Genomic DNA, 8,300 nt, shown 5'->3' on the forward strand with positions numbered 1-8,300 from the left:
CTTGTATACTTACAAAAAAAAAAAAATAAGATGGCTCGTACTAAACAAACGGCTAGAAAATCGACTGGAGGGAAAGCTCCTCGTAAACAATTAGCGACGAAAGCCGCTCGTAAAAGCGCACCAGCTACTGGAGGAGTAAAAAAACCTCATCGTTATAGGCCAGGTACAGTAGCTCTTCGTGAGATAAGACGTTATCAAAAGAGTACCGAATTACTTATTAGAAAATTGCCATTTCAACGATTAGTTCGTGAAATAGCACAAGATTTTAAAACAGATTTACGTTTTCAAAGTTCAGCGGTTATGGCTCTCCAGGAAGCTAGTGAGGCTTATTTGGTAGGTCTATTCGAAGATACTAATCTGTGTGCCATTCATGCTAAAAGAGTCACCATTATGCCCAAGGATATCCAATTGGCTAGAAGAATTCGCGGAGAACGAGCATAAATACAAAAAATTTTTTTTTTTTTTTTTATAGAATTACATTTTATCTATTTGATAATAGATTTTTTGTTTTATATATATATATATATATATATATATATATATATATATATATATATATATATATATATATATATATATATATATAGATAGTAAGTAAAAACGGTTCTTTTCAGAACCACAAATAATTTAACATTTATGATAGTAGTATAATATCTTAATATAAACATAGGTGTTCGTTTGAAAACATTGAAATATAAAAGGAAGATGTGATTGTTGATTGGATAAAGAAGACACACGCACGCACACACACACACACACACACGCACACGCACACACACACACACACACACACACACACACACACACGAAATAGAGAAAATTATTATTTTTAACTAACAAATCTTAGACAATATCGACATATAATAATTGAATGTTTATAAAACACATTATATCTACTATATCCTAGGTAGGTCGAGACAAATCTAGAAGGTAACAACCTACAATTACATCGATCGATGAAAATATTTTATATAATATAACATATCAATTATTGAAACGAAATTCAAAAAATTCTTGTTTCATCAAAACAAACACATTTGTTTTTCATTTTCTTCATAAATAAATGAAAAAATTGTGGCCCTGATGAGGGCCATTTGTTATTATTGTCGATTGTCGTCGTACCCATCATCAGTCCGATAATACTTCTCGATTGTTGTACTATCTTTCTGTCAGAAAAAAAATATTCTTTTTATTTCTTCTTTTTAAGAGCGGCGGCGGCGGCTTTTCTTGCTTTAGGAGAGGAACTGCTAGCAGCTGCTTTCGCAGTTTTCGGTTTTGGTGCTTTCGGCTTTTTCGTGGGACTGCCTTTATTGGATTTTTTTGCTTTGGTAGGATTCTTCGTTTTAATTTCGGATGATGCGGCACTGGCTGTATTGGAGGCGGCGGCGGCGGCGGCGACTCCTCCTTTGGCCGAAGATTTTTTGTCCGTTTTTTTGGCAACTTTAACGCCTTTCTTATCAGTAATCGGTGTTGTTGTTGTCGTCGAAGTTTTTAAGGATGCCGCCGCTGCTGCTGTACCTGTCGTTTTTTTGCCTTTATTAGATTTCTTAATACTTTTCGATTTATCTACTCCTCCTCCAATAATAGCATTTCGTTTTGCTGCTGTTACAATTTTCTTGGATTTAGTTACGCCTGTAGTAGAAGCGGCTGTTTTCTTTTTCTTTTTGTCAATAGCATTCGTTTTAGCCGAAGTACCACCAGTTGAAGTTGCCGAAGCTAACTTGAATGATCCCGAAGCTCCTTTACCTTTAGTTTGTACCAAAGATCCCGATACTACAGATGCTTTCAAATATTTTTTGATGAATGGCGCTACTTTTTCTGCATCAACTTTGTAATTGGCAGCAATGTATTTTTTAATTGCTTGTAAAGATGAGCCTCCGCGTTCCTTTAAACCTTTGATCGCATTGTTTACCATTTCCGAAGTCGGTGGATGAGATGGTTTGGTCCTAGGATTTTTAGCTTTTTTTTCCTTTTTATTTATTGGAGACGACGAAACCTGCGGTGAATTAGACGCAGACGTTGCGGTTACAACCGAAGTTTGATTTTCTATATCCGCCATAACTACTAACAACCTTGTGTGTTATTATATATCGTCGATAAACTACACTAAACTGATATAAAAAAAAAGAAAAAAAAAATATTGGATGTAGTTTTATATTTCGTTATATAAAATTTCACCTCTATATATACACTTAGTAGTATAAAAGACTTTTAATTTTCCGCGTGTAATGAGTTACAAGAGTAGTCATTCAAATGAAGCGGACGGAAGACTGAACGAACGAATAGAACTAAGTTAAAAAACGAACCTCATAAACCAAACCAACCTCAAAAACCTTGGTTTCCTCGAGATTTTCGAATCGAATGTAATGAAAAAAATTGACGAAGAACTAACTAAGGTATACTTCGAACTTTCGCCGAGGTTTTACTATAATTTAATAACGGCTAATAACGTTTGTTATTAAAAAAAAGTACCACTTAAAAATGGTTAAAAATTTATTTCCGACGATGCTTAGCACTTTAGATATAATTTCGAAATTAAATAAAAGTCCTTCTTAAAATACAATGAACATAAATAGAAACGTGTCTATTCACAATAATGACCAATATTTAAAAATATGAAAACCAATTGAAATAATACCGCAATTATCATTTGAATGGTGACATGTCTACCCTGACTTGCGCTACACGTTTCTACTATATGTTCGTAACTAATATATATTATTATGAGTATTTTTCAATAACAATCTTCCGACATACTAAATATAAGAAAAAAAATATCAAATTTCAATATTGGAATCCGCGTATATTTCATTTTAGATATTGAATGATGGTAGTAGCAAATTATAATTATTACAATAGTTTGATTGACTGATTAAATTTTCTTTAAACGAACTTTGCTCTATTCGCAAAATATGTCTGTCTATTACAATATTATTTAATATTTTATCCGACAATTTTTTTTTTTACATTGTATAATATATTATTTTAGGAAATGAACATATTTTATTTAAAATTTCAAACCAATTTGGAAAGAACAAAAAAGAGTGTTTTTACTTTTAACAAAACTTCAAAGAAGCCACAAAAACTACTTTAACCAACGATAACCGACACCAACCGCTTTGTATGCTTTATTTTACCGACGGTCGAGTTTTTTTTTTTTCCTTTAGCCGACAATGAATTAGTATATGAGACTTTTTAAAACAAAAGCGACGTTAGAAAGTTTATATATATATATATATATATATATATATATATATATATATATATATATATATATATATAATTTTCAGTTAAGTGGAATATCATCTTTATTCATATTTAATAGAATTCAATTGAATTAAAGTCGTTCGTTCGTTCGTTGTTATCATATATAAATAACAAAAATAGTATTGTGGTTCTGAAAAGAACCGTTTTTTTTTTGGTCGATGATATTTAAGTAAATAAAATAAAAAATTTTCGGTCAATATAGTAGATGTGTTATATTTATTATTTAGAACTGGTATATTTGGTAACGGCTTTAGTTCCTTCACTGACTGCGTGTTTTGCTAATTCTCCGGGAAGCAATAATCTCACTGCAGTTTGAATTTCTCTACTTGTAATTGTTGAACGTTTATTATAATGAGCCAATCTGGATGCTTCGGCGGCGATACGTTCGAATATATCATTAACAAAACTATTCATTATACTCATAGCTTTACTCGATATACCGGTGTCAGGATGAACTTGCTTAAGTACTTTGTAAATGTAAATAGCATAACTTTCCTTCCTCCTTCTTTTTTTCTTTTTGTCGGCTTTCGAAATATTCTTTTGAGCCTTTCCGGCTTTTTTCGCTGCCTTTCCGCTAGCTTTTGGTGGCATTATTTCTCTTTAAAAAAAAAATAATAGAAACACTTGGATAACGTACCGTATTTATCGAAAAGTGGATAAAATTAGAATTTACAGCACACACACACACACACTTGCGCGTGAGAAATCCCGTTCCTCTAAGCATCCACCCCCGGATAAATCCGCGAGTGGGTGCGAAGAAGAATATTCCAACCACCCCCTGTCAATTCCGACAGGTCCTCATCCTCTTTCGCGTCGCAGTTTCGCGCGTAGAATCCTTCCTCTCCCCTTAGTTCTATGGGAGATTCTGGGATGTCTACCTTTTTTTGTTAAGAGATTAGCCTGTTGGCTATACTCTCTTGGCTTCATAGTCTGGACGTCATAATGTGTGTGTGTGTGTTTCGCGGCCTCGAGTAAACCTTTTGCGACCTACAACCGGTCGGAAAGATCTAATCCGAGTGGTCCTTCGCCTTCTCTATAGCTGTCCCCGATGTATAACTCTACACTTGCTTATGAAATGCGGAGTTACCGTGTCGGGGGGTGTCCTCTTGTGGGTTGTCTCTGAAAACCTAGGAATTTGGATAGATTTTTTTTTTTTTTTTTTTTTTTTTTTTTTTTTTTTTTTTATACTAACCTAACCTATTGCTACTACTAACCTACCTTAACCTACGTTACCTATCCATCCAATTGTTTTCTGGGCCTCTTGTATTTCTTGTAGTCTTCTTTATTGTATTTTATGATTTCCCTTAATTCTTCGTTGGGGTGTGTTGCCAACTCCTCGAATAGCTTTATTGCCCTTTGGTCCATGATGTCTAATACTTTTTCGGGTCCCGTTTCTCCGTATATTTCCTCGCTACTTGTTGTCCAGTGAACATTTAGTGCTTGTCTCAGCGTTATGTTTTGTTGAGCCTGTAGTTTCTTTCTGTTTGTTTTGCAAGTATGTCCCCAGGCAACAGAGGCGTACGTAATAATCGGTATTATTATACTCCTGATAGATCTGAGTTTTGTTTCCGTCTTTAACTTGCTTTTTCTACCGATTAATCCGCATAGTCTTGCTCTCGCTTGTCTCACTTTGTCGACAGTGTTTTTCACGTGTTCGTTGAAAGTGAGACTTTGGTCTAGCGTTACGCCTAGGTATTTGGCCTTTTTTGTCCACTGGATTTCTCCGTTGTTAATTTTTATTTTCCGGTCGGGTTGGTGGCTTCTTTTTTTCTTGAAGAGAACTGCTTGGCTTTTCTCGCAGTTCACTTGTATTTTCCATGTTTTGCACCATTCGTCAATCTCTTTTGCAGCGTTTTGGAGTCTTTTCGTGATGTTTTTCACCTTAACGCATCTCGTTGCTATTGCAGTGTCGTCCGCATATAGCGCTGTCAAGGTGTTCTCAATTTTCGGGATGTCTGCTGTGTATATGTTGTACAGCATTGGTGATAGTACCGCTCCTTGCGGTACTCCCGCCTGCTGCTCTCCGACCTCCGATTTTTCGTTTGCGACCTTCACCTGAAACTTCCTGTCTTTGAGGTACGTGCTCAGGAGTTTTATGAGCGGTTTTGTGTATCCTGCCTCTTTCATCTTGTAAAGCAAGCCCTCGTGCCATACTCGGTCGAAGGCTTTGCTTACGTCTAGGAAGATTACCCCTGTGGATTCTTTCTGGTTGAAACCTTGAGTAGTATATTCTACTAGTCTCAAGATTTGTTGTTCGGTGCTGTGGTTTTTCCTGAAGCCGAATTGTTCCTCTGGTATTGTATTTAATGTCTTTGTTTGTTAGTTCAGAATCCTCAGTATCACTCTCTCTGCGATTTTACTCATGGCAGGTAGCAAACTTATCGGTCTGTAGTTTTGGGGGAAAGTGGGGTCTTTCCCGGGTTTTCTCAGCATGATAATGTCTGCTTGTTTCCATCTCGATGGAAAGTGTTTTGTCTTCAACATGCCACTTATTATGTTCGAAAGGTATGCCATACCTTTTTTTGGCATGTTTTTCAGCGCTCTGTTCGTGATTCCGTCTATTCCCGGAGCCTTCCTTGCTGATGCGAACCTGAGTAGTTCTTTCACTTCCATCGGTGTTGCGAATCCTAGGGTTTCTTGATCGTCTTCGTCTTCTAGGTATTCGTTGATGTTTTCTTCTATCGTGTCTGAGAGGTCCATATCTTCGTCGGGATGTTCGTTCAGTGTAAACTGAAGTTCCATCGTGTTTTTCAGCTCTTCTGCTTTCTCTTTGTCTGTATACGCCATCCCGTTGCTTCCGTGTATTGGGGGCATTGGTTTTCTTTCTTCTCTTAAGACTTTAGATATGTTCCATAATCCGGGTTTTTGCGGATCCAGTTCGTTTATCCTTCTGTTCCATTCCTCGCTTCTGTGCTCTTGTAGCTGTTCTTGAATTTCCTGTTTCATTTCCCTCACTCTCCTCCTTTCTTCTGGATTTTGCGTTCTATGGGCTCTTCTAGCTATTCGGTTTTTCTCCCTAATCAGATTTCTCAGATCGTCGCTTATATTTTTGAATCTGCCGTATTTGTCTGGTACGGTCATTGTGGTACTTCGTTCTATCGCTTCTGATAGTGCTTCTTCGAAGAAACAGACCTGTTCTTCTGGCATCTCCTTGCTTTTTATTTCCGTGATTGGTCCTAACAGCTGTCCTGTTAGCCTTCTGAATTTCTCCCAGTTTGTTTTTCTCACGGTTCTTCCTGCTTGTCTGTTGCCGCTACCGATGGTGACGACGATTGGTGAATGAGCGTCGCCGCCGTCTATGGTCCGGATTTCTACAGGCATCGTCATGTCTCTCAACACGACGATGTCTATAACCTCGGGCCTTCCTCCATTTGGTGGGTAGTGTGTCGGTCTTACTGGTCCTATCGCTTGATAGGATGGGTGATCTTCTATGATCTTCTCCAAGTTTCTTCCTTGTCTGTTTCTTCTTGTGCTGTACCACGCAGGGGACTTGGCATTCAGATCTCCTATGATGATGCCTTTTTTACCATCTGGGAGTACTGCTAGCACGTCTTCCTCGTGTATTGTAGTCTCAGGCCTTACGTATGCTGATATTATTCTAATATCGCCGTATGATGTTTTAATGACTACTATTGTCGCCTCCATGCTAAGTAGTCCGTCCGGTGAATTTATTCGGTGTTGGCACAACTCTTTTTTTACTAAGATCGCTGTGCCTCCGGAGCGTCCGTTTATATCGTCTCTATAAACGTTGTAGCCTGGCCAGGTGAATCTGTGTGTGTCACCTGGCAATTTTGTTTCTTGTAGAGCGAAGATATCGTGATCTTCTTCCTCCAAGATCACTCCCATGGTGTTTTGGTTTGTTCGTAGTCCTCCTGTGTTCCACGAGCCGATCTTTATTTGACTAGGAAGGTTGTTTGTCATTTTATTTGACTTGTTGGGCTATTAATGTCGCTATGAGTGCCTGCATATTCTGCAGCATACTCAATATCTCGCCCGTTCCTTGTTGTTTTTGAGGAATTGAGGCTGTCGGAGTTTTCTTGGCCGTTTGGGCGTAGCTGACTCCTGGGATCGTGGTTTTTGTTGTTGGTTTTTTTGTTTCCTCTTTTTTGGGATTTTTCGGACACCCCCTGTAGTTGGCTGGGTGGTCTCCTGCGCAGTTTCTGCATTTCGGTTTCTCGGTCTTGCTCAGGGTGCAGTCCGCGGCCCTGTGTTCTCCTGCGCATCTTACACAGCGCACGTCCATGTTGCACGTGCTCTGTCCGTGATGGAATCCTTGGCACCTGTAGCATTGTACAGGTCCGTCGTGTTTTTTCTGTTCTACCACACTAATTTTCGTGTGGCAGAGATATCTCAGATTTTTGTATGCCTGCTCTTCTGCAGGCTCGATAACTACCATGTATATTGGTAGTAATTTTCTTGTGTTATCTTGATTTTTTTGCGTATAGCTAGTCAATTGCCATACTTTTTTCGGTTTTAATCCTATTTCCCTCAGCTCGGTTTCTACTTCCGGTGCTGGGGTGTTGACTGCTAGTCCTTTAATCACTAGCTTTCTTTCTTTTTCCTCTTTGAGTGCGTACGTGTACCACTCTATTTCTTTGTGCTCGCTCAGGAGCATCTTCATTTTATTGAAATCATCCACTGATTGCGTGGTGATCTTTCCGGTGTGGTTGCCCATTTTGCATTGGGCGTTAATACTTCTCTGTATCAGTTGTTTCCTGATTACAGTCCACATCAGTGGGGATTTCAATATAATTGGAGGTGGCCTCCTCTCCGGTTTTTTTTGTTTTTCCTCTTCGTTTCTCTTTATTTTTTTCAGTTCTTCTTCTATTTCCTTACCGTTTTCGTTGCTGTCAGTTTTATTTTCCATCGTAAGTTTGCTTTTCGTATTCTTACGTTTTCTTTTATTTTTCACTTGCGTGAAATCCTCCTCTTCCATTGCGCAGTCTTCGCTGCTTGAGTCCTCCATTGCTATTGTCTGGCTTTCGCGTTTCCTTTCACATATTTTGTTTTCCGTTTGGGTTTGTCCTTTATTT

This window comes from Diorhabda carinulata, chromosome Y, assembly GCF_026250575.1.
Source record: "Diorhabda carinulata isolate Delta chromosome Y, icDioCari1.1, whole genome shotgun sequence".
Classification (NCBI taxonomy): Eukaryota; Metazoa; Arthropoda; class Insecta; order Coleoptera; family Chrysomelidae; genus Diorhabda; species Diorhabda carinulata.